At 40.0% G+C, this 27,482-nt stretch overlaps 1 long non-coding RNA gene and 1 pseudogene across 1 annotated transcript; one reads left to right on the top strand and one right to left on the bottom strand.

Annotated features, from left to right (window-relative positions):
* Positions 1–214: 214 nt before the first annotated feature.
* On the bottom strand, positions 215–3,007 carry LOC132711213 (uncharacterized). The gene is made up of 2 exons (XR_009622050.1): positions 2,938–3,007; positions 215–466 (listed from the first exon to the last, which is right to left on the bottom strand). It is a non-coding gene; the product is annotated as an uncharacterized LOC132711213 (long non-coding RNA).
* Positions 3,008–23,506: 20,499 nt separating this feature from the next.
* Positions 23,507–24,664, top strand: LOC148114754 (uncharacterized; annotated as a pseudogene).
* The last annotated feature ends 2,818 nt before the right edge of the window (positions 24,665–27,482 follow it).

The following is a 27,482-nucleotide window of genomic DNA, read 5'->3' as shown; positions in this document are numbered from 1 at the left end:
ATGAATCTGTGCCACTGATGGGAATGGACAGCAATAAACATGATTAGAATGGAGAGACCAGAGAGCAAGGGCACCTAAATGTTATGAAAGCATGTGAGAGAGATAGTGGATACCAATAAGGGTGCTTCTATTACTAAAGCAATATTGCTTTAAAAGTAACATGTACTTGTTATCTCCTTCACAATTCTTAATAAACTCATATAGGAGATGAGAATAATGCTGAATTGCATTTTTAATACTCTCATCATTCCCCACCAATATCCAGTGAGCAGGTAAGTACAAACTGTTATATAACATTTTGATGCAGGTTTCCAATTGTCTTCTGCCTGGAGGAAATATTGTTCTGTTCCTCAAGCGGTTAGTCAAATTCCTGGAGATCAGAGTTGGTATTGAGAATCATTCCATTGCTGGTCCGGGAGTACTTAACTGTCAGCTCCACCAGTTAGATCAGACAGGGAAATCAATTCTGCAGGAAAAATAAAATTATTTTTATTGAGAATAGCTAAAATAACAGCATCTTGCAAGTCTGAGCTATACCTTTCTCTCCTGTGAATTAGGGACATGTCTGAGCTTCTTCTACCAATTTTCCATCTATTGTAGATTACAAATTGTTTTCCCCTTGTTGCATTAGTAATAGAGCTTGCATATCTCTGCCAAGGCAATTTTTCTGCCTCTGACATTAACCTTCACAATTAATAGCCATTAATGGTTATTTCCTCCTATGAGTCTACTTATAGATAATGATGAAGATCAAACAGGAAAATTGTGGGCACTTCACACATCACCACCATTTTCACCCTCAGACCTCAGAAGCAAGACTATTGCTTTAGTACACAGTAATGCTGTCTGATAGAACTAAATCTGATTGGGTTGTGTTATACTAGAATCATAGCTGGAAGAGACCTTAGGTCTTCTAAGTCCAACCCCAGAGTTCTTCTACCATACCGGACAAACAAATGTCCAATCTTTTCTTGGAAACCTCCAGGGATAGAGCACCCATCAGCATACTGCTGAAGGCTCATGTGTTTAAGGGCAATTTTGGAGAAGATTGCTGAAGAGAGTTATTCAGTAAGATCCAAAAGAAGAGAAGAATGCACCATCTTGCTTATGCTTTGCAAATGATCTCTCTGAGATTAAGGATTGCAGAAGATAATACAGTCTATCAGTCAGAGCCAAGGGAGGAAATCTATGTCAGTCTCAGAGAGAAAGGAGGCTGGTCATTATATGGTTACTCTTTTCCTTAGTTCTAAAGTAGGATGTAGATAGAGAGTAGAGTAATTAGAAATGTTAATATGCACATACTTGTTTAAGCAACATCATTCCTTGCAAACATATATACAGTTAGAGAAATGTTAGACAATCATATTCTATACCGTGTTTCCCGAAAATAAGACATATCTGGATAATAAGCCCAATCAAGCTTCTCAGCGCATGCGATAATATAAGCCACCCCCATAAAATAAGCCCCCCACCAACTACTTACACGCATGCAAAACCGGTCCTGCCATTTCCTCTGGTTGCTTGCCATGCAACCATACTGAATTGAGGAGGCAAGGCCAGAGGGGGGAAAAGGGGGGGACATGCCCTCCCCTCCCTGTTCTTCATGCCAGCCGAGTGGCCCAACACGTCCCACCCCACCCCAATGGCAACAGCAGCCTGGCTGCTTCCCTTCCCTGCCGTCTCTTTTTTGAGAGGGGTGGCAGGTGGGGCAGGGGAGAAGCAAGACGCATGGAGCGAGATGTGGGTCCCCTTGCCGTCTCTTCTTCCTCCCCCCTTACCTTTCAAGCTCCGTCGCTTTCTTCGCCGTTGTATCCAGGGAAAGATGCTGTAAAAGAAAACCTTCTCGCGACTTCAATCAAACTTCTCAAACTCACGAGAAGGTTTCTTTTACAAGAAAAGGTTTTCCAAGGTTTCCCTGGACACAATGGCAGGGAAAGAGATGGAGCTTGAAAGGTAAGACCTGCATCCCACTTCTTGCCAGTCCCACCTGCCACCCCCAAATTGCATCCCTAAAGGGGGTGGGTGGGTAAGCAAGGGACAGGAGTCCCATCATGCCCGGCGAGGGTGGGAGAAGAGACGGCAAGAGGAGCCATGTCTCGCTCCACATGTCTCGCTTCTCCCCCACCCCACCTGCCAACCCTCTCGAGAAAGAGATGGCAGGGAAGGAAAGCAGCTGTTGCCATTGGGGTGGGGTGGGACACATTGGGCCACTTGGCCGGCATGCAGAACAGGGAGGGGAGGCAATGGCAGTGACAGGACATCCAGTCCTACGCTCACCACCTCTACACCCCCAAAATAATAAGACCCCAAATAGTAAGACCAAGCCCTTATTTGGGGGGGGGGGTCAAAAGAAAATAAGACACTGTCTTATTTTTGGGGAAACACTGTAGTAGAGAAAAAAGTTTTCTCTGCAAATTAAAAAGTCAGGCAGTAGCATTATTGGGAGAAACACTAGTTGTAAATTTGCTTGCAGAGCTAGACTGGGAAAATGAAACTAACTGATGCTGCTAGCTTTTTTCACTTAATAAATGGAAAAGAAAAAATAAAAGGAGGGAAAAAGGAGTTGTTGCTGTGTCATTCATCAAATACCCTATGAATATATAGAAAACCCCAGTCATGAGTCCTTATGATGAAGAGTTGAAAAGGTGGGAAGGATCTGAAGGCACATTGGGGCATGAGTCCCTGCTAATGGGGAAAAGATGACTCACAAAGTTCCTTATCCAGAGGGAAACAACTGTATTTCAGAAATGAGCTTTTTACTTGCTTGATTCCACCATATTCCTGCACTAAATTATATAGCATTTTTCATCCTGTCCAGCTTCCTGATATTTCTGTGCAACCTAGAAAATGTTGCAAGGGAAATTGGGACATAAACCTTTTTAAAATTTCAACATTTTTCCACTTATACTTTCATAAAAGGACAAAATTCACACTAACCTGAATGAAAAAAATGTTTTTAAAATACTGTATTAATGTAGGAAGTTAGCACCGACCCCTCTCCTAGGAAAACGAAACATTCTAGGAAATATTAAAAGGCAGAATATTTTCCCTAAAAGAGAAATAGAAATCTTAAAACAGAAACTCAGCCCCAGCTCCCAGCAGATACTTTGGTTATTTGCAAGACAAAAGGCTGGGCCAGCTTATCTACAACACAAAAGACAAAGCCATTAAGCCATAATAGGAATTGCCCAAAGCCCCTTCATTACATCATCACCCAGTAAGATTCAACCAGGCCTGGGACACAGGCAGCCTACAAAGTTAGCTAAGATCCCTGCCACCTGGGAGTCTGACAGTCAATGGGATACATTTCTTGTACAGGAACAGGAAACTCTAAGGCAGGGCCCAAGAGAGTGTATAAATATATCCTTCTCTCCATTCCATGTACTCTTTGGACCAATGTGGTCCTGTCCACCATTAAACCATTAAACCATCTTTCCAAGCAGTCTCCATGTTTCTAGTGTCATTCTTCCCACTTGGAACTGAACCTAGATGGACATTTCTTCCAACATTAATATCAAAGATTCAATATTTGTGACCTTTGTTGATTGTGATCAATTTCCATTATGACATCTGGCAAGCTATCCAATACTAATTACAACTGCATGTTGTCCATCAAATTACATACAATAAATTGAAAATGCAAGCATCCTTTACAATTATATTAAATAATATACCATTGCTGCCCTCAAATATGATACACGAAGTGCTTTTCTTCTTGTCATCCAGGTCACTCTGGGTTCAGTTCAGTAATGGGAACAAGCTTCCATGAAAGACTGCTTCTTAAGTACTGCTACTAATCTCCCTCTAATGGTGTAGTTACAAGAGAATGTTGAGTGTGTTTGTTGGCGGATTCTCAGTTCATGATGGATGAATTCCAGCACCGGCTCCATAGGTTTGAATCCTAGGATAAGCTCAGAATCTTCAACAATTTACAGATGTTCGTTGGTAAACAGGTTGAAGTAAGAAATGTTTCTTGGAAAGGTATTTGAAAATTACCTTAGCATTTACTTCCTAATAATATGATATAATCTGTAATTGCTTGTTTACCAGCAAGCATCAATTGCTAAGATCTCAGTGATTAGGTATGAATTACTAAATGAATGTAGTTGCATTATAGACAGAATATATTCAATTAATTGCAAGCAAAGCTTTAGAAAATATACTATCAAAATTTTAAAAGGAAATATTTCTACTTTAACAAAGGTACTTTAATGTTTGTAATATTTGCAATTAATTTCTGTCAACTTAAAACATGTCTCATACATAAATGCTTGTATAGAGAAACCCAAAATACCTATTAAGTTTTCTTCCATACAGTTTGTTTTAAATAATAAAATAAAGGGAAAACAACAGTGATAAATTTATAAGCATTTTGAATACAAACAAGCCACAATATATTAAGGTTTAATGAAAAACTGAGGAGTATATTCACAATGTGACTTGCACAATTTGTTTTCTAAGCCATTCTCCCAGCCCTGAAACTGGACAAGGAGCACTTTGTCTCTGTATTTCTATTGCCAATTCCTATTGCCATTCTATTAGTGACTAAATTAGTAGACCAGCGAAATACTGTGGACACAATATACTTAGACTACAGCAAAGCATTCAACAAAATAGACCACAACCTACTTCTTGGTAAGCTAAAAAAAAAAGTGTGATAGCATCACCACCAGATGGATTTGCAACTAGCTGACAAACTGTACTCAATGAGTATCCCTTAATGGATCTAAGTTTACATGGAGAGTAGTAAGCAGTGGGGTACCGCAAGGTTCCGTCTTAGACCCAGTACTCTTCAATATCTTCAGCTGTTCCCAGAGGTGAACTTTAGCAACAGGCTCACTGGTTGTGAGCGTGCTGCTATGTATCTGCCTTGTTGGGGCAGATACACAGTTTCAACAGTGCAGCTAATCATCACAGGGTGCTCCAGTGAGTACAGCAGGCGAAACATGGAACCAGTCGGACAAGGCAGCAGCTGTTCCAGGTTGCCATTTTTCACCTTCCAAAAGCTCAGTTTGAGAGGCTGAGTTTGGAGCCTCCAAAAGCTCCATTTGAGAGGATGTGCGGAGGCCATAGGTTGGGGGCCAGTGGATGGGTGGGGCTACATTCGGTGTATAAGACACACCCAAATGTTCACCCTCTTTTAGGGGGGAAAAGTGCGTCTTTTCTCCAAAAAATATGGTAATACCACTCTATAAAACCTTAGTAAGACCATACCTAGAATACTGCATCCAGTTTTGGTCACCACACTATAAAAAGATGTTGAGACTCTAGAAAAAGTGCAGAGAAGAGCAACCAGGATGATTAGGGGACTGGAGACTAAAACATATGAAGAACGTTTACAGGAACTGGGCATGGCTAATCTAATGAAGAGAATGACCAGGAAAGATATGATAGCAGTCTTCCAATATTTGAGGGGCTGCCACAGAGAGGAAGGGGTCAAGCTATTTTCCAAAGCACCTGAAGGCCAGACAAGGAATAATGGATGGAAACTGAACAAAGAGAGATTCAACCTGGAAATAAGGAGACATTTTCTGACAGTGAGAACAATCAACCAATGGAACAGCTTGCCTTTGGAAGTTGTGGGAGCATCATCAAGAAGAGATTGGAGTGCCATTTGTCAGGAATGGTGTAGGGTCTCCTGCTTGGGCTGGGGGTTGGACTATATGACCTACAAGGTCCCTTCCAACTCTGTTAATCTGTAATCTATTGCCAATTTCGATTGCCATTCTATAGTCTCTGTATTTCTATTGCCAGGTCCCATGCTTCTATTGCCCAATTCAAATCCAAGTCCAATTCAAATCCAAGTCCAATTCAAATATAGTTTGAATCAGCCAATGTTCATCTTCATTACTGCTGACCTCAAGAACAATGTTATAGCAGCTGAACCTGGTGTTGTGGCCCCGCCCTCTGAGCCTGTCCCATCGGAGGAAGAAAGCTCCGAGCATGAGGAAGAGGAGTCAGCCAGGCCTCCCTCTCCAGGCCCCTCCCCTCTGGCATTGTCTCAAGTGCCGGCCGAGGGAGAAGAGACAGCTGATTCAAATCAGAGTGATGAGGAAACATCATTCCTGGACGCACACCTCCGAAGGCGTGATAAACGTTTGCAGCAGTTTAGGAGGCGTGCTAGGGATTAGAACTGAGTCACTGGACCACACCCCAGAGACTATATAATAGAGGGTAGTGGTCAAAGGATCCTTGTGACGAACAAAGCAAACCTTGGATAGTCACTAAAGCCTCGTCCAGAGCTGCTGAGAGAAAGATTTAAAGTGTCGGACATTTGGACTCTTGAGTATTTTGTCTTTCTGGTTTACTTTGAAAATAAAGTCACTTGGCAGACGGTGTGTCTATCGCTGCCAAGTGGGAGATAAGAACTGGGTGCGTTCCAAAGTGTTTCCTTAACCCTCGACTGGCTGTGTGTGTGTGTGTGTGGGTACAGGGACAGATCACCTGGAAGCATGCAAGTAGTAAGAAGGGGAAAAGGTGGGGAGATAAGCATTTCCACCAACAGGAGAACAATGTATCTGAAATTCCTCAGAATTTATCATTTCAACTGAAAAGGGATGAGCCAGCAGTAAAATGATTCTGCTCATGCACTTAGCGGATGTCATGAGATCAAAGAGGTCCAGAGATGTTTCTAAACTGACAAAAAAGACTTTGGATGGACTTCCGGTGATGCTGTCAGAGCAGTGGAGAGGAAAAAGAGTGAGCTCCTCTCTTTGACTCTGTTTCTTTCATGTTGAGGGACCCTTCGAAGGCGTGTTGAAGGCTTGGAGAGCTACACGAAGCAGAGGGGAAGCCCGAGGGTCAGCACACCAGAGGTGGTGTGCAACCGCTGGAATGAGGGAAACCCTCTTTAACCTGGCACAAATGTGTCCTGTCATCTCATCTTGACATGGTGGACTCGAGGCCATGACAGTGCACAACAGAATTGGAAGAGGAATCTTAATCAGCAGACTGTGCTCATTTCTACTGGTGAGAGACTCCCATATGCATAACAATTGGAACTGTCAAAGTGAACAAAACAAAGTATTTGGCAAATTACAGAGAGCTCTGGTAGGAAACTAGCGGCGATTCAAAGACACGAGCTGTGACTAAGTGAAAGTAAATGCCAAGAGAGGATCGGGAGAAACAGAAAGGAAGATCGAAAGCTGACTGTAAAGGGAAGAGTGAGAACGAACGAGTGTAAGATAACAGAGTGTTCTGTCCCCGTACCACCCACACACACACCCAACCAGCCAGCCGAGGGTTAAATAAACTCTTCAAACACTTAACGTCAGGATAAGGAACTTGGCAGCAACTCCGTGGCTGCCTGCCAAGAACTTTTACTCCGATAACACAGACAAAAATACAGTTTGAATAGTTTGTAATTAAATCCACAGCAAATAGGCGTTGTGTCCAAAGGTGCAAAGTGACTCGCCAGAGATTAGCTTTGTCCATCAGAGAGTCCAAATGGCCACCACACTCCCTTTTATAGCCTGTAGGGTGTGATCCAGTGACTCAGCTTAATCTCTGGCACGCCTCCTTTTCTGCTGCCCATGCTTGTCTCTCCGATGCTGGCATGGGTCCAACCACAATGTTTCTTCGTCACTATCCGACAGCTCGGAAACACCTGGCTCCTGGCCAATCTCTTCTCCTTCGGGAGACACCTGAGGCATTGCCAGAGAGGAGGGTCCTGGAGAGGGAGGCCTGGCCGTCTCCTCTCCTTCATGTTCGGAGCCTTCTTCCTCCGATAAGATAGGCTTGGAGGACGGAGCCACAACACAGAGGAAGAGGAAGAGAAGAGAAAAAAAGGAGTACTCTTACGTCGAAATTTGATAAGAAAAAAAAGGGGGGTTGGTGAAAGACAAGGTGGAAGGAGATTGGGTGATTAGAGAAAGCACGAGAGACAAGGAAGGACACTTGGAGAAAAGCAGAAGATTAGACAGAGGTTTGAATAAACAAGTTGAGAACGGTGCCTGGTGGAGGAAAACTGGGATTTATAACGAAAAGTGAAAGCGGAGTGGTGGAAATGATCTGGATTTAAATAGCTGATACAAAGTTAAAAACACTGGAAAGAGACAGTGAGAAGATGGTGACAGAACGGTGAGGAGAAGAAAGGGGAAAAAAAACTGTAAAAACTGAGAAATCCAAATATAACAGAGCATTGGGAAACTAAAGTAAAAGAATAAAAAAAAAGTTAAAGCAGAGGAAGTATCTCGAGTGAAATAGAAAATAGATTGTTATATTGTTACATTATAATCTGTGATTAACATTTTGGCAATAGGATATTTTCTGAATACTGATATGCCTGCAATTTTTGTAGTAAAACTGTATTTACAAATACACAATGAAATATTGACATAGATAGTAATTTAAGATTAGTCAGATTGTGCTGAAGGTATTATATTTAGCATAGAACTACTTATAATTAATATTTATTATAAATTACGATATTTAAGTTAATATTAAGATCTATTTAGAGTGATATTTGATTATACCGTATTGTATTGTATGCCTTTATGATTGACTTACAGTTGTAAACTTTTGGGTTTTTGGGTAGGTAACCAACGAAAATAGAAACTGAAATCTAGAGCCTAGAAAAAACAAAACGTGAAAGAAGCTAACACTAAAATATTGATAGGTAAAGGGAGAAGATATTGAGAAAGCCAAAAGTAATATAAAACTGGCCAAGCCAATAATAGACATAGGGAAAAGGAACATAACTATAAGAAAATTAACTTAGAGGGATAAAAGAAATTATTATTAGTGATAAAAATAGTGGATGGTAATCTGGGAAAGGATTTATAAAATTTTAGGAGAACAAAGTAACATTCTAAAAGAAATGACAAGTATCACCACTACATCACTGAGAACAGGGGAAAAGGCGGCATCAAACCCAATGGTGGCAATGACTTCCCCATCAACCCAGAGAACAATAGAAGGAATGCCTAAAGAAAAATCAAGCTCCAATTTGACTTCCAAAACGATGCAGACTACTCTCATAATGATTCAGGAAACTATGATGAAACTTCAGGAGACGATGATGAAAAACCATGGAGAATTGAAATCTGACATATATAACTTAGACAACAAAATGGATTCAATTCAAGAGGCGATAGGGACTTCCGGGTTTGTCTGCCACCGGCGAAGACGGTCGCTTTTGAAGGACCGCCAGCCCCGCCACCTGTAGAGCCGCTCCGAGTGAGGGGAGCGGCTTGAAAACTCCAAAATCCTGAGGATTTGAGGAGAAGAGTGAAGCAAGAGGCAGGTCGAGCCCCTGTGAACCCCCAGAAGTCTGCTACTGGGGAGGAAATGGGTGCGGCTCCCTTTCAACTTGCAGAGACTCCGGACGGCGTGGGACAACTCTGCCTGTCAGAGCAAGCCGGCTGCAGCAAACATCTAAATTGATTGGAAAATAATTTTGTTATAAAACAACCTCAACCCCTAAACCAAGAAACTGCAAGTATTTCTCTTTTTTTGAACTTCTGATTTGAGAAAAAGTTAGAGCGAGCGGAAACGGCTTGAAAAAATGGCACCGTTCCAGCGTTAACGAGCTGAAAGGGAGAGTGATCTCGCAAGGCTATCTCAATAAGCTACATTGTAGCACTGCTTGTAGCAAGCGAACAGAGAAGAGTGGAAGAAAAATTCCTTTTTAAAATAAACCTGAGCTTGCTTCAGCTTATTTAATTTCTAATTTGATCAAATCTGGGGGACTTTTTCAAAGGACTTTGTGGAGGTGCAAAGGAAAAAAAAAAGATTTCCTTTTTTCAGAAAAGTTAATTTACGTGGCAGAATGGCTTCAAAGAAACAGGAAGGAAAGGCTGCAGGGGAGGGATCTCCCACTCACAAATCGGAACAGCAGCCCCCTCCCAGTCAGCAGAGTGAGGGAAAGGACTTTGATGTTCAAAGTTTGAAAGACTTTATTACCCAGGCTCTGGATGATAAATTTCAAAAATCACAACAGGAAATGAAAAAGGAAATTAATGAATTTAAAGAGGCAATGAAAGAGAATTATGACAAGGTGTCTGATAAATTGTCAAATGTGGTTTCTGATTTGGCAGAAACCATTACCAAAGTGGATTCCAAATTGGAAGAATTCAAATCAGAAGTTAATGTTAAAATGAAGGATACTGATTTTAAAATTGTTGATGTGGATAATAAAGTGCAGAGAGTTGAAAATGAAATTACAATGATACAGTTTCGATCCATGGAATTCGCTATTAGGCTTCGAGGAATAAAAGAGAATGATAGGCAAGATTTGAGACAGATTTGTTCTGATGCCCTGGCTGTATTGTTAAAAATTGATCCAGCAGACGTGGTCTATAAAATAGACAAAATTTACAGAGTGAATTCATGGGTGGCTAGACAAAGAAAATTGCCCAGAGATGTGGTGATATATTTTACTGACAGAAGAATAAGAAATGATATTTTGCAAAGATCCTTTCTTTCCTCTGTGCAAGTGGAGGGAGCTCAAATTGGAGTATACAAGGAATTACCACCTAAGATGTTAAAAGATCGAAAAGAATATAGGTTTCTAGTGAATGAATTGCAAAAGCAAGAAATACCATTCCGGTGGGATGCCCCAACTGGTATAATTTTGAAATATAATGGAGAGAGACATCGATTGAATACTTTTCAGAAGGCGGAATATTTTTACTATAATATTCTTAAAGAAAGATCATCATCCCCATGTACATCTACAATGCTGGAGATAAAAAGTGATAAGGAAAAGCAATCTCAGCATGAGAGGGAACAACAGTCCAAGCAGATGGAATTAGTGGAAATGCAGGGTGCTGTAGGAGGAGGAGGCCTTATGGAGGAATCCCTGTTAGAATCTTCACCAATTTTATCAACAAGAGATGCTGCTTTGGATCCAGCTCGGATGCCTGAAGTTAAGGACCAGCGTATAACTCGTGCAATTTCCAAGCAAATAAAAGAAAAACAACAACAAGAAAGTCAATATAAAAGGGGAGCTAAAAGCACCACACAAAGTGAAGCCATGGGGGGAGCAAGGCCGAAGACCTCAGAAGAAGCTAGGCAAGGCAGCTCATCGCTTCAGAAAGGTCAAGATGACAATTAGGCTCTTATCTTGGAATGTTAACGGATTAAATTCACTACAAAAAAGGAAGAAGTTATTTACATATTTGAGACAATTTAATAATGACATAATTTGTTTACAAGAAACTCATATTCGAATTCAAGATCACAAATACCTGATAAACTCTAAATTAGGAACACATTTTATAGCTTCAACTTCGGAAAAAAAGAATAGTGTGGTTATTTATGTAAATAAAAGATTGTCTGCAAAAATTATAGAAGCAGATGAAGGTGGTAGGTTTATCGCAATTGAATTGCATACAGCAAACGGCCAAATTCTTTTGATTGGAATTTATGCTCCGAACCAACAACAGGATCATTTTTATAAGACTCTACATAATAAAATATTGCAATGGGATTACAGATCTATTTTAATAATGGGAGATTGGAATGGAGTAATTGATTCTAAACTAGATAAAAAGAGTTTGGCGAAAGTAAGGATCAGACTATCACAGACTTTTTTTGATATGAAAGAAGATTTGGAATTAAAAGATATTTGGAGAATTTATAACCCAAAAGAATTGGACTATACTTTTTTCTCTGATAGACATAGATCTTTTTCCAGGATTGACTTTATCTTGTTATCAGACGATTTACTTGTTAAAACAAAAAGAACAAAGATATTTCCAAGAACCTTAACTGATCATAGTTCTGTATGGATAGAAATTGAGATGGGAAAGACTGAGAGAAGGTCATGGAGATTAAATGAAAATTTGTTCAGATATGAAAAAAATATAACAGAACTTAAAAAACAGATGAAAGAATTTTTTCAAATGAACTTGAATAAGGGTACCCCAATTGAAATTGTATGGGATGCGAGTAAAGCGTATATGAGAGGGGTACTCATTTATATGAACTCTAAACACAAACAGAACCGACAAAAGAAAAGACTTGAATTGGAAGTAGAAATAAAGAATAAGGAACAGTTACTCATTAAAAACCCAACAGATGAAAGAATATGTGGTGCTATAAAACTTTTGAAAGACCAATTTCAAATGCTCTTGGCGGAGCAAGCTGCAACAAATTTACAATATGCGAAGCATAATACGTTTTGTAATGCTAATAAACCGGGAAGATGGTTGGCCTACACCTTAAGGAAGAAGCAGAGTATACGGACTATTGAGAGTATTGATATTGGAGGGAAAGAAATTTCTCAACAAAAACTGATTAAAGAAGTCTTTGTAGACTACTACACTAAACTATATGCTAAAGATGATATACAGAATGGACTTATAGAAAAATATTTAGAAGAGAAAAGAGTCTCAAAAATTACTAGCCAACAAAAAGAAAGAATGAATTATCCTATAACAGTCGAGGAAATAATCGCAGCAATTAAACAATTGAAAACAGCTAAAGCTCCTGGAACAGATGGATTGACTGCAGTGTATTATAAAACTTTACAAGCAGAAATGGTGGAACAACTTAGAGACTTATTTTGCAATATACAACAAGGGGGTAAAATACCCCCATCATGGAAATCAGCATATATTACTTTGATACCAAAAGAACAAGTAGGTCCTAAAAAACCGGAAAATTATAGACCAATATCTCTTTTAAATAATGACTATAAAATTTATGCAAAAGTATTAGCCAACAGATTGATGCCAGTAATTCAAGAGGTGATTCACGATGACCAAGCGGGATTTATAGAGGGCAGATACATGAAGGACAATGTAAGGCAAGTTATAGATTTATTGGAATATCTTGAGAAGAATAAACAGATCTCTGCAGTGCTGGTTTTCTTGGATGCGGAGAAGGCCTTTGATAGAGTGGATTGGAATTTTCTACTAAAGACTTTAAGAAAAATGGGATTTGGAGACCAATTTATACAGACGGTCTCAGCAATATACCAAGAGCAAAAGGCACAGATTATTATTAATGGAAGTTTGACATCAGAGTTCAATATTGAAAAAGGGACCAGACAAGGTTGTCCGTTATCCCCATTGCTATTTATTTTAACACTAGAAGTCTTGTTGAACACAATACGGGATTCAAATAACTTGAAAGGTATAGTGATAAGGCAAGAGGATTACAGAATAAGGGCATTTGCAGATGATCTGGTTGTTACCCTAACACAGCCGATGGAATCAATAATCCAGATGATAGACATTATACAAGATTATGGTACAGTATCAGGTTTTAGATTGAATCAGAAAAAAACTAAGATGATAGTTAAAAATATGACACAAGATCGACGACATGAACTTGAAAACAAGGCAGGTTTTGAGATTGTACCAAAGGTTAAATATCTAGGAGTTCAGGTTGCAGAATCAAATATTAAATTGTTTCAAAATAACTATGAAGTACTGTGGCGAGCTGTACAGAAAGATATGGAGATGTGGAAAAAACTGCAGCTGTCTTTACTTGGGAGAATAGCAGCAGTTAAGATGAACATTTTGCCAAGATTTCTTTTTTTGTTTCAAATGATTCCGGTGCTTAAAAGTGATAAACAACTGAAAGTCTGGCAAACTGGAGTGAATAAGTTTGTCTGGAACGAGAAAAAACCGAGAGTGAAATTGAAAATCATGCAAGATGTTCCAGAAAGGGGAGGTCTTAAACTTCCAAACCTACAGTTATATTATGAAGCAGCAGCTTTGACCTTAGCAAGTGATTGGTTTGGAAGGAAAAAGACTGGAATACTGAATATAGAAAGTTTTGATCTTGAATTTGGATGGCATGCTTATTTATTCTATGACAACAAAGTGGATAAAGTATTCAAAAGCCATATTGTCACGAGTGTTTCCAGGATTGCTGTGGCTATCTGCCTACTCACAAACAGTATGGTTTTAATCAAGCCATCTGCTGTTGGCAATTACCTGCAAGCCTTCCCCGCCCTAGTTAATTGCAGGTTAACTCCCTATATAAGCAAGGACCTTTTGCTTGCTACCCGGGCCTAGTCTTCTAGGCCTAAATGCACAGTTCCTGCAGGAAGCTTGTTGCAACGCTGCAGATGGGAGAAGAATGCAGATAAGGACTCCAGACGCCGCTACAGAGAGACTCCCACGGATGCTTGCCTTTTGCTGTTTTGTAGCACGCAAGCTATCATCGGGACTGCTGTTGCTGGACCTTCTTCCTCCCACAAGCTTCAAGCAATGTTTGCTGTTTGAACTATTTTTACTTCAGGTGACTTTCAGCTGTGAAGCTCGTGCTGCTCCCATTATGATTGCTTTGATGATGTATCGACGCTGAAGCTGCTTACCTTCATGCTAGCTTTATTCTTTTGTGAACTGTTTTGGTATTGTGGAGAGGGATCTAGGGAGATAGCCTTGCTTCACATACCCAGATAAGACTTTGTTTTTAATGTGTTTTCTTAAAGACATAGTGCTTTTTAAATGTTTTAAAATAAATTATATTTTTACACAAGACGCCTCTGTCAGAATCATTTCAGTCTCAGTGTGTTTACTCATGAGCTGGTTCACGGTCCGGGGTACCCCTCAACCCCATTTCGTCACAGTTGGTAGCAGAGGATGGTTTAACGAACTTACGCTCATGTGGTAACGCGCTAGACTGAATGTCTGAAGTTGAATAGATGTTGACTAGGGCAGCAGCAGCAGCACAAAGTATGAAGTCACAAACTGGACTGTCTGGGGCTCAGGCCAAAAATGTTTTGGCTGAAAACCCCCAAACTCTAATTGATTTAGAGAATAGTGGAGCTATAAGTTTTGGAGCAGAGGCCTCAACTTCTGAAGGGCCTAAGATAGTGAATAAACCATCATCACCAAAAGAAGTAGAGACTGGAAGAACGCCACTTCAGGTCTTGAAAACAAATACAGAGGTGGATGATGAGTTTAGGAAGGCAATCCTTCAGTTTTTAGGTTTGCCCACAGTAAGTCAGAACCCGACTGCTGATTCTAGTGAATTATTAAAGAATTCAGCCGTGAAAGGAAAGAAGATCGAAGTCCTACAAAACACCAGATCGGTAAGAGACTTTCAATCTTTTCCTAAAACCCCCACCTCAGACCATAAGTGTCGAATGGGGGATAACAGACTGCCTGATTCGAATGTTCCTGCTTCTTTGTTAAACCAGCATGGCCAAGTTGACATTGCGCCACCTGCTGTTGAAGCCATCATAGATCAGGCTATAAAGACTTTAGCTCCCTTGATGACATCAGTGACTTCTGCTAAAAATTTAAGAGACTCTCATGTTGAGCGTAAGGTTGCAAGTGTGATAGAGACTTTGGCAACCATTTTAGGCGATGGTTTGCAGGCACCATCGGCTCAACAAATAGGAGCTGCGCATCCCAAAGCCCCCCTGATGTCTGCAACTAATTCAGCGCACGCCACGAGTGGGATATATCCATCCGTGACGACATCGACATCCAGGACGGTTCCGGAGGCTACCTCAACTGAAGATAGGAATTTGGGAGCGCGTCCAAAAATTCCTAGAGATGTGCACCAGAGAGGACCCTCGAGTTTTTGTGATCAAGCCAGGATGAGTTTTGCATCCGCACAACGTGAAGTTTTAATCCCTCCCATTGGGGAGGAACGATCGTCAGAATGCCAGATGGAAGACACTGTGCTGTGTGCTTCCATTCCAATGCCTTATTGCCCGTTCCAGGACGGACCACATTTTGAACATCAATTAATGTCTATTTCCATGTTTAATAATGTACAGGTCCTTCCTCCTAATTTTAAAAGTTTAAGCGTGGGTGGAGGAAATTTTAAGGAATGGGTTAAAAGTATTCAAGTAATTTTAATGAAAGAAAATGTTTTATCGTTGCTGTTAAAGCCCCCACCTAGACCATGGTCCTTAGAAGTTGATATTTTACACCATAAGGCCTTTTGTATTTTATTGATGTCCATTAACCCTGCACTATATCCCAGTATACCTAGTAACCTGACCGTAACAGAAGTTTGGGTGAAACTACATAAGCTATTTTGTTCAAAAAGCTCCCATGTTACAAACAGAGTTTATAGGGAGTTCTATTCCGCAAGGTTGAAGGCGGGAGTAGATATTAATGAACACTTATGTGAGTTAAACAGGTTAAGGCAGGAATTGATGTTGAGGGGGGAAACAGTGTCTGAACAAACCCTCATTACTGTTATACTCAATTCCCTTGACCCTAGCTGGGATAATTTTATATCGCAACTGGATAATGTTAGTTGTAATAACTTATCTTTAGAAGTGTTATCTGGCAGACTGATTGCTGAAGATAACTTGCGAAAATGCAGGGCGGCTTTTCACAAAAAGGAAAAACCTTTAAGAAGGCCCGATAGTTCAGATAGAGCATATACTATCGGAGAATGCTTCAATTGTGGTTCAAGAGAACATTATAGAAGGGATTGCCCACAAAATGTGAATGCTAGGGCATGTTCAAAGGCACCTTCTGATAATAAATGTAAAAGGAGGCCATTGCCTCCTGGTAGAAAGCCAAGTATAGATGTTCCTAACCACAGAAGGGGTAAAAAGCCAAATGGAGGCAACAAAGGGAACAATCCCAGGTTTAATGATAGCTCTGTAGGTATAGTGGAAACTACTGAGTTAGAGCTTACAAGGGAACAGCGAGAGCAACTATGGTTAATGGACAGTGGAGCCAGTAACCATGTTGTCAGTGACCGAAGGTTGTTTGCTAATATGAGAAGGCATCAATCCATGGTCAAAGTTGCAAACGGTAAAAAGGTGAATGTTGTTGGCATTGGAGATGTTTATATCCCTGGGATAGGGAAGATTCACGGAGCATTGTATGTACCAGAGATAGATCATAATCTGCTAAGCCTGATGAGGATATGTGAGAACCCTAGAGTGGAGATTCTGTTCTCAGGAGGAACAGCTGTGATCAAAAACAACAAATGTGTGATTGGGGAGGTTTTGAAGATAGGTGGCTTGCCTTATTATTCCCCCAATACGAATGCTGAGTCCTGCAGCGATAGCAATTATACTATCTCGTTTGGTAGTAACAATGAATCACAGTTAGAACTAGGTGATGAGGATCAAGACTTTCACCAGAGGAAGCCTTGTAAAGACAAATGTAAAGTTAATAAAAAGTTTTTAAATTTTAACTTAGAGTCAGATAGTAGGAAACCTGAAAATGCTAATGCAATTGCTACAGGTGAGCCGTTGCACAATGAATGCGCTCACTTGATGCATCGTAGATTAGGTCACGTGAGTTTTCCTATAGTAAAGAAGGTAACCGAACACTCAAGGGGAACCAAGATCAATGATTGTAACACATTCCTAGACTGTTCAATTTGTAGGAGTGCAAAGTTGAAGGCGAAATCTGCGCCCGAGAAGTCTCAGAGGTACTCTGAACACCCGTTTCAGCTCGTCCACATGGATTTGGTGGGTCCATTTGCGCCTTCCGTGGGTAAGAGACGGTACTTTCTTACCATAGTAGACGACCATAGCAGATTTGGATTCGTTTTTCCCCTAATGTCCAAGAGTGAAACGTTGACTAAGTTTAAGAAATTTTGTAACTTAGTCCAGAACCAGCACCAGGTCAGAGTTAAGAAGATCTTAACTGACAGGGGGACTGAATTTAATTCCAGGCAGTTCTCCAGCTGGTTGAGGAGTAAGGGCATAGTCCACTTACGCACCGCGCCTTACTCTAAGTTTCAAAATGGCGTTGCAGAACAGCGCAGCGATGTATTACAAACTATGATGCGGTGCGCCCTAGAGGATTCCGGACTAGACTTCGCGTACTGGGTAGAAGCAGTTAGATACGCGAATTACACCTTGAACCGAGTGTGGTCTAGTGTAGTGCAGAAGACCCCATACGAGGTGCTATACGGCCATAAGCCTAGCTTGGCACACCTCCACGTTTTCGGGGTGATGGCCGATGTTCATGTCCCGAAGGAGCTCAGGAGAAAGGGAGACCCAATCTCTGTTAAACTGAGATTTGTTGGTTATGAGCAGGGCTCCAAGTCATTTAGGTTTGCCTACCCTAACAGGAAATTAATGATATCAAGGTCTGCCACTTTTCACGAAGGGGCCAACTGGAGTAAGATCCATGCCAATGAGATTCTTACTCAGAACCCTTCCCGTAGTCGTCATAGGCAATCGGAGGATGTATCGGAAAACCTACCCGGGGATAGGGATACATCTGGTTCTGGGAAGCGTGCATCCCAGGCACCCTTGAAAGGGGTATTGAAGCGCAAGATGGGGGTAGCCAGGAAGGATAGGCGCCCAGCTTCTGAGACGCATAGTGATAGTCACGAGGTAGATGACTCATCGGACGACTCTGATGTAAGTGACTCCCCTAAAGGCAGACCAGTTAGGGTTACCAGGGGCAATAAGCCTAAGAGGTACGACGACTTTGTTACCTCAGTCGACCAGGTTTTGGCCACCCCTCAGAGATATGAGGATGTGTTGGCCTTACCTGACCATGAACGACAGAAGTGGCTGGCCGCCATGGATACAGAATTAGACAGCCTGAGAAGGCTCGATGTATTCATGCCAACAAGATTGCCCAAGGACAAGAGGGTGATCGGCACCAGGTGGCTTTTCAAGCAAAAGCCCATTGAAGGTGGGGGCTTTATCTATAAGGCGAGACTAGTGGCGCAGGGATTTTCGCAGAGATTCCCTGACGATTATGAGGACACCTTCTCGCCCATGGTGCGCCCTGAGAGCGTGAGAACAGCTCTCACCATCGCTACCATGCGAGGCGAACATGTATATCAGTTCGATATTCAGACCGCGTACCTGCACGCCCAGTTAGACAAAGAGCTGTACGTGAGGATTCCTCAGGGAGTAAGCCATCGGGAAGACGATGTGTGGTTGTTGAACAAGAGCCTATATGGCTTAAAACAATCTGGTAAGCGATGGTACGAGTGTCTCACAAAAAGCCTGAGAGAGATGGGCTTTTTACCATCGTCGGCTGACGAGTGTGTTTTTGTCAAGGAAGATCAGGGCATTAGGGAAACAGTACTGTTGTACGTCGATGACATACTATATATTTGTAGATCAGAGAACAGGCTTAAGAAGTTCTCTGAGGACCTAAGTAAGAGTTTCGCCCTAAAACCATTAGGTCACATTGGCAAATTTTTAGGGGTGCAATTCGTAAAAACCGAGAAGGGGTTTTGGCTCTCTCAGGAAGATAAGATTCAGGAATTGCTTAAAAAGTGTAGCATGGTAGAGGCGAAGCCATGCGATACCCCTATGGCAACAGACTTCCTTAAGAATATGTACACTGAGAGTACGGAGTTTGAGGATAAGACCCTTTACAAGTCCGTGATTGGGTCATTGTTGTACATTGCAAATTGGACTAGACCGGACATCAGTCTAAGTGTAAATGTGTTATCTAGACATTCTGAACATCCCACACAGTACCATTGGAGCGGAATCAAACGACTCCTGAGATATTTAAAAGGTACTGTGAACTATTCATTGTTATTGGAACCAGAAGCAACTAGAGAATTAAGATTGAGTTGTTTTTCGGATGCCGATTGGGCAGGGGATGTTAGATCTAGAAAAAGTACCTCGGGGTACATTGTATACCTAAATAGTAGCCCCGTGTATTGGTACTCTGGGAAGCAGAAGTTAATTGCAACTTCCACAGCGGAAGCTGAGTATGTAAGTTTGTCCAAAGCTTCCAAAAACCTAGTTTGGTTTGACGATCTTCTGGTAAGCTTATGGAGGCAGCCCATGCAACCTATAAAAGTCTATGAGGATAACATGGCTGCCATTAACATATCGGAAGCCGATGCTGTAGGCCAGAGATCGCGCCATATTGATATACAAAACAAACATGTGAGGCAATTGGTGAAAACAGGTTTCATTAAGACTGTGTATTGTGAAACCAAGGAACAGGTAGCGGACGTGTTTACCAAACCGCTGCCCCGTGACCAACACCTCTATCTTCTGGGAAAAATGTCGATGGCTATGTGAATGTACTTACCATTGATGTATATATGTACCCAATGTAGAATGTATGTTTGTTAACCAGTCAAATAGCCGCAGAGAAGGGGATTGTCACGAGTGTTTCCAGGATTGCTGTGGCTATCTGCCTACTCACAAACAGTATGGTTTTAATCAAGCCATCTGCTGTTGGCAATTACCTGCAAGCCTTCCCCGCCCTAGTTAATTGCAGGTTAACTCCCTATATAAGCAAGGACCTTTTGCTTGCTACCCGGGCCTAGTCTTCTAGGCCTAAATGCACAGCTCCTGCAGGAAGCTTGTTGCAACGCCGCAGATGGGAGAAGAATGCAGATAAGGACTCCAGACGCCGCTACAGAGAGACTCCCACGGATGCTTGCCTTTTGCTGTTTTGTAGCACGCAAGCTATCATCGGGACTGCTGTTGCTGGACCTTCTTCCTCCCACAAGCTTCAAGCAATGTTTGCTGTTTGAACTGTTTTTACTTCAGGTGACTTTCAGCTGTGAAGCTCGTGCTGCTCCCATTATGATTGCTTTGATGATGTATCGACGCCGAAGCTGCTTACCTTCATGCTAGCTTTATTCTTTTTTGAACTGTTTTGTTATTGTGGAGAGGGATCTAGGGAGATAGCCTTGCTTCACATACCCAGATAAGACTTTGTTTTTAATGTGTTTTCTTAAAGACATAGTGCTTTTTAAATGTTTTAAAATAAATTATATTTTTACACAAGACGCCTCTGTCAGAATCATTTCAGTCTCAGTGTGTTTACTCATGAGCTGGTTCACGGTCCGGGGTACCCCTCAACCCCATTTCGTCACACATATACTTAGAGATTCTTTGATGAGAGTTTGGAAGAAGCACCGATTCAAATGGGATTATAAAATACCGCTATGGCTGGATCTTGGTCATATTATGTGGAATACAAATATAATGTCACTCGGGGGGGGGGTTATACAAAGAGGTTCTTTTTACAGATGCGGGCAGATGGCAGTTGAAGACATTACAGACACTGTTGGACGAAGGGATTAACTTAACTTGGTTTCAATATAATCAACTACAATTGAGATGGAAAGAGGACCAAAAAATTGGTATTATGTTGCATGAGGAAGAACTGGTTAGAGATATAAAAGAGAAAGGTCCAATGCATATTAAAAGACTTTATAATGTTTTGTTAGAAAGGGATTCAGAAACTGAATTAGTTAAAGACTGTATGATTAAGTGGGCACAAAATTTTGAAGAACCAGTGATGTTGGAAACATGGGAAAAAATTTGGGTTCAGAATGTTAAATTTACACAGTCGCAGAATTTGAGGGAAAATTTTTACAAAATGTTTTACAGATGGCATTTAGATCCTAAGAAATTGTCGTGTATGTACCCTAATGTTCAGCCAAAATGTTGGAGGTGTGATTGTACAGATGCTACATATTATCATATTTGGTGGACCTGTAAGAAAGTTAAGGCTTTTTGGATAAAAATTTGGTGGGTCATGCAGAATGTTTTGAAGAAAAAAATTCAATTTTCTCCACAATTGTTTCTATTGGGTATAGCTAAGGGTTTTACAGTGGATGAAACAAAGTTGATTTTGTATATGATTACAGCAGCGAGATTGTTGATAGGTAAATATTGGAAAAATGAAGCTTTGCCTACTGTTCAAGAATGGATTTTGAAGATGGCCAGTTTCGCTGAGATGGCAAAGATTTCAGCATATTTAAAAGACCGCTCACAAGAGACTTATGAATGTGAATGGAAAAAGTGGATAGATTATGTGCAGAACAAATATCAAACTAGGAAGTATCAAATAGCTTTTCATTGATAGTATTATATTATATTAAGATAGAAATATTTGAACTATGTGAAGATGAAAAATGATATGGGGGTTGGGGGGGCTCAAGGTTTTTATATAGAGGGGATAATGATGGGGTACATTCTATGGAAGTCCGGGGGGGAGGGGAGGGTTAGGGGGGGTTAGGGAGGGTGGGGTGGGGAGTTTGGGATGGGCTAGGGGGGTGAAAATGGGGTGAAAATGTAATTGTAAAACTTTTACAATAAAAAAAAAAAGAGGCGATACAAAGGAATGAGCAAAAAATTAGGTCCATGGAAATAAAAACTGAACAAACTGAAAAAAAATTAGAGCAGATAGACCAAAAAATGATGGCGGTAAACAAAGACTTGGAAAGCTCATTAATGCATTTGGAAATTGATCGAGCCTCTTTTTACCTGAGGTTTCAAAATGTGGCAGAAACAAAAGAAGATGACCTAGGAGAGATAATGGTGGGACTGATTGCGGAAGCCCTCCAGAGAGATAAAAAAGAGATTATAAACGAGATGGACGAAGTGTACAGAGTTCAAACCAATTATGCAAAGCGCCACCATATACCAAGGGAAGTACATATCAGATTTGCATGCAAGAATGTGCAAGATATTATCCATAAAATCACAAGAGATGAACCAATGTTATATCATGAAAGAGAGATAATAAAATTGAAGCAAGTCCCCAGGTGGATCTGAGAACAAAGGAAGTATTACCGGTTCTTAGCATCTCTACTAAACAGAAGAAAAGTATTATTTCGGTAGATCATTCCAGAGGGAATGTCAGTAACTTGGCAATGCAAACGAATTAAAATTGATGATCTAGATAAAGCCCAAGAACTATATGATCAACTGATGCAGATGGAGGAAGATTTGAGCAATAAAGAGAGATTGGAAACACCCAGTTTAGAAGAACAAAGACAAGAATCCGGGGATGAAGATGTGGAAGAAGGAGTCAAAACAAAGAAAGGGTATCGAAATGAAGAAAGGAGTACGAGTACCAGACTACAAAGAATTACAAGAGCAAACAAAAACCAGAGACCAGCAGACAATTAAGAAAATAGAGAAAGACACTAAATTACTGTCAATAAATGTAAATGGATTGAATGACCAGGTGAAAAGGAAAAAAATACTTACAAAATTAACAAAACAGGACTTCCGGTGGCACCGCAGGTGTCGATGGCTGCTCCTTTTGGATGCTCCTTCCTGCGATCTCGTTAAAGCCGCTAGAACAGCAAAAATCAGCTGTCTAGCAGCTTGGAAACTTTCCCCTCGGGAAAAGGGGAGAAAGAGAGCAGCCAGGCTTAGGTAGAGCTCCCCTAAAGCCCCAGGAACAATTCTGGGGTTGGAAGGGTGAGAGCTCCCTGGAAGCCTGACACAAGCTCCGGACCCGGGACGCTTCTGCTCTAAGCAGAACAAGATGCCACAACCACTCCTGCAACAATCTTACAACATACTGGATACAAAAGCAGGCAGAGCGAAGTCAGGAGGGACTCTAATTGCAAGTATTAAACTTTAATTCCTGTGTATTGAATACTTCCTTCTTGATTACCAAGGGAAGAAAGTGAAAGGAAATGGCGTCGAGTCTTAATTGGGCGTGGTAATGAAAGTTAATTGAAAAGTACTCTTCAGTGCTGACAGCCCTTGCTGATAATAACTGAAATTTGTTTTAAAAGAAAGAAGAATTAAATTGGACTGCAGATAAATTCAAAACTTACTGAGAACTGGAAACTAATTGGAAGTTAAGCTGATTTATTGGACTTATTGTTCTGGCTGTTGTAAAAGTTTTAAATTGAAACTGAAAATTGGAGAATGGCTTCCAGGCAAATAAAAATTGCTGTTCTCAAAAGTACTGGGAGCTCTCCTGCCCAACCATCTAAACTGCAAACTTTGTTAGCCCCAGCAGAAAAACAAGTTTTAACACTGGAAGCCTTGCAGCAAGCTTTAAAGCTACAAGCTTTGGCTTTAGAGGGGAAAATTACCTCTGCCTTTGAGGAAAAAATGAAGGAGGTGACTGAAAAAATGAACAAGGTGACTGAAGAGATGGTAGAAATTAAAGATGTAATTCAAGTTCGAAGCAAGGAAATTAGAGAAGACATTATCTTTGTATTTCAGGGTTTGGCAAGCTATATTGAAGAGTTAGATGAAAGACTAGAGGAAATTAATCAATCCAACATGAACCTGGAGAATAAAATGGGGGAGGTTCAGACACAGATGGAGAGGGCAGATTCAGAAATGATGATGATACAATACAGGTTGATGGAATTTGCCATATGAGTAAGAGGTTTGAAAGAAAATAACCAAGAGAACCTGAGAGAGATTTTTGCAGAAGCCTTTGTACAGATAACTGGAGAAAGAATGGAAGATCTGGAATGGCAAATTGACAAAATTTACCGTGTAAATTCATGGGTGGCCAGACAGGGAAATTTACCAAGAGACATTGTAATCTACTTTGCAACAAAGAGGATAAGAAATGAAATTCTACAGGCTTCATATAAAAACAAACTCCAAGTGGCAGGGCAGGAGGTTTTAACATTGAAAGAAATCCCCCCCAAAATGTTGAGAACAAGGAAGGACTATGGCTTTTTGGTGGAAGAACTCAGAAAGTGTCAGATACAGTATAGATGGGAGGTTCCAACCGGATTGGTGGTGAATTACTTAGGACAGAGATATTGTCTTAATACAGTATGGAAGGCAAGAGATTTTTACTCAAACGTATTAAAGGCTGGAGGTTCATCTTCCCCAGAAATTAGAAGAAGAAAGGAAGCAGAGGGAGCAAGAAAGGGAGAGAAAGAAGTTATTCAGGCCCAGGCACAGGCTCAAGGAGGGGCTTTGATTGCTGAAGAAGATTTAATACAACTTACGAGCTCTGCCCAAGACCTGGAACTACTTAGCAAAACAAAGGAACCAAAGGACCAAAGACAGACTCGAGCAGCAACTAAACGTAAAGAGGAATTAAAGGAGCAGTAAGCTCAGACAAAAACACAAGAAACACAAGAAACTACAAAAACAGAAGCGGGGGGGGGGGGGGCAAGGCCGAAGATCAAAGTGAAAGATGACCTTCAGCTAATGCTTCAAAAGATGGAAAGAGGATCAGAAACTTGGTATCTTGCAAAATGAGGAAAATTTGATAAAACAAATTAGGGATCAAAGTCCAATGCATATTAAAAGGTTGTATAATGCATTGATAGAAATAGATTCAGAAACTGAGCTAGTGAAGGACTGTATGATAAAATGGGCACAAAATATTGAGGAACCAATAATGATGGAAACATGGGAAAAAATATGGGTCAGAAATGTAAAATTTACCCAAGCTCAAAACTTGAGAGAAAATTTTTACAAAATGTTTTATAGATGGCATTTAGATCCCAAAAAGTTAGCTTGTATGTATCCAAGCTTACAATCTACGTGTTGGAGATGTAAATGTGATGATGCAACGTATTATCATATATGGTGGACATGTAAAAAAATTAAGGCATTTTGGATTAAGATGTGGTGGATTATACAAAATATTCTTAAAAAGAAGATAAAATTTACTCCACAGTTGTTCTTATTGAGTATAATTACAGACTGTACGGTTATAGAGACTAATTTGATTTTGAACTTAATAACAGCAGCCAGACTTTTGGTGGCGCAGTATTGGAAGAAGAAAGACCTTCGTACTATTGAAGAATGGACATTAAAAGTAGCTAATTTGGCGGAGATGGCTAAAATCTCTGCATATTTGAAGGATCGCTCGAATCATACATATTGGAATGGAGAAGATGGATTGATTATATTCAAAACCAATATGGGATTAAGAAAGTTGCAAATAGCTTATGAATGAAATATTTAGGTGAATTCTTATATTTTTATATTTTGGTATATATGGGGGAGTTAAAGTGTGAGGGGGAGTTAAGAGCTTATAGTTAGTTTGTTTATGTTTGATTATGTTTGTTAAATGCTATACCCTGTATTTTGTTCTGGGAAGTCGGGGGTGGGGGTGGGGGTGGGAGAAGGGAATGGGTGGGGGGAGGAAGGAGGGGGGAAATTTGTTTGTAAAAATATTTTAAAACTTTTCAATAAAAAAAAAAATTAACAAAACAGAATGTAGATATTATATGCCTCCAAGAGGCACATATCAAAAAAACAGGATCAGAAATACTTGGAATATAATAAGTTGGGGAATTTATATGCAGCACTGGCAGAGAAAGAAAGAGAGAGGGGTTGTGACCTATGTCAGAAAAGAAATAAAAACAAGTGTAATATATGAAGATCTGAAGGGAAGAATATTATTATTGGGATTAATAATAGGGGAAGTTAAAATGTTATTAGTTAATATATATGCTCCCAATAAAAACCAGAGGGAATTTTACAAAAAAATACATGGAAAAATAATTGAAACAGGTTATAAAAATATATGTATTGTGGGGAACTACAATGGGATAATAGATAGAAAAAAGGATTATATTAGTGAGAAGAAAAAGGGGGAAAAAAGAAATGTATTTTGATATGGCGGAAGAATTAAACTTGAATGATATATGGCAAAGACTAAACCCCAAAGAGAAAAAAAATACTTTTTATTCCAACCTGCATAAGTCCTTCTCAAGAATAGATATGATATGGGCAAATAAAGAACTAAGTAAAGAAGTAGAAAATGTAGAGATTCTCCCAAACATTTCGGCAGATCATAACCCCCTGAAAATAATATGGAAAAGTAAAAATAATAATAATAATCAGAAGATGGACTTTAAACCCATAGATACTACAAGAGAAGGAATACATACAAAAGATTAATCAGGAATTGACCTTATTTCTAGAGGTAAATAATTAACAACACACTTCTTTGCAGAACCTATGGGACACAATAAAAGCATATACAAGAGGAATAACTGTAGCATATATGGCAAAAAGAAATAAGGAAAAATGGAAACAGCAGGATATATTAGTGAAAGAATTAGAACAGCTAGAAAAAAAATTCAAATAAGGCCAGGTGATGTACAACTAATTGAAGAATTAATATTAGTAAAACATAATTTAAACCTAATAGAACAAACAGAACACGTTAAAAACATTAAATACGTGAAACAATACCAATTTGAGAACGCAAATAAGCCAGGGAGGTGGTTATCATACAAATTAAGAATGTAGAATAATACACAGACTGCAGGACGAGGTAGGGGATTTACAAAATAAAGAAGAAGAAATTAAAAGGATTGCATTAAAATATTTTGAGAACTTATACAGGAGGAAACTGAGATAGAAAAATAAATAAATGACTATTTAAAAGAGAAAAAGATGCCCTTCAAAGAGAAAGATAAGAGAACGCTGCTAAATAGGGAAATAACATCGACAGCTAAAAGAAGCGATTCAAAAAAAAAAAACAAAACCCCGGGACCAGATGGTTTACCAGGAGAATTTTACAAAAACATGGGGGTGTTATTAGAACCCATTCTTTTAGAACTGTATAACGAGGCCCTGTTAGAAGCAAAAATCCCTGTTTCATGGAGAGAAGCTTATATCACAGTGATTATGAAAGAAGGTACCAACCCAAATCAAATTCAAAACTACAGGCCAATTTCACTTCTGAATGCAGACTACAAGATTTTTATGGCTATCATAGCAGGAAGGATGAAAAAAGTACGGAATGAGATTATTCACTCTGACCAAAATGGTTTCCTCCCTTCTAGACAAATTAGAGATAACACAAGAATAGTATTGAACATATTAGAGTATTATGAGGCGCATCCAGAGAAACAAATTGCCCTTGTTTTTCTGGATGCGCAAAAAGCATTTGATAATTTAAATT

This window comes from Pantherophis guttatus, chromosome 3, assembly GCF_059756535.1.
Source record: "Pantherophis guttatus breed Tessera chromosome 3, ASM5975653v1, whole genome shotgun sequence".
NCBI classification, from domain to species: domain Eukaryota; kingdom Metazoa; phylum Chordata; class Lepidosauria; order Squamata; family Colubridae; genus Pantherophis; species Pantherophis guttatus.
The sequence above is the reverse complement of the archived record's forward strand: the minus strand, read 5'-3'. Positions and strand labels throughout refer to the sequence as shown.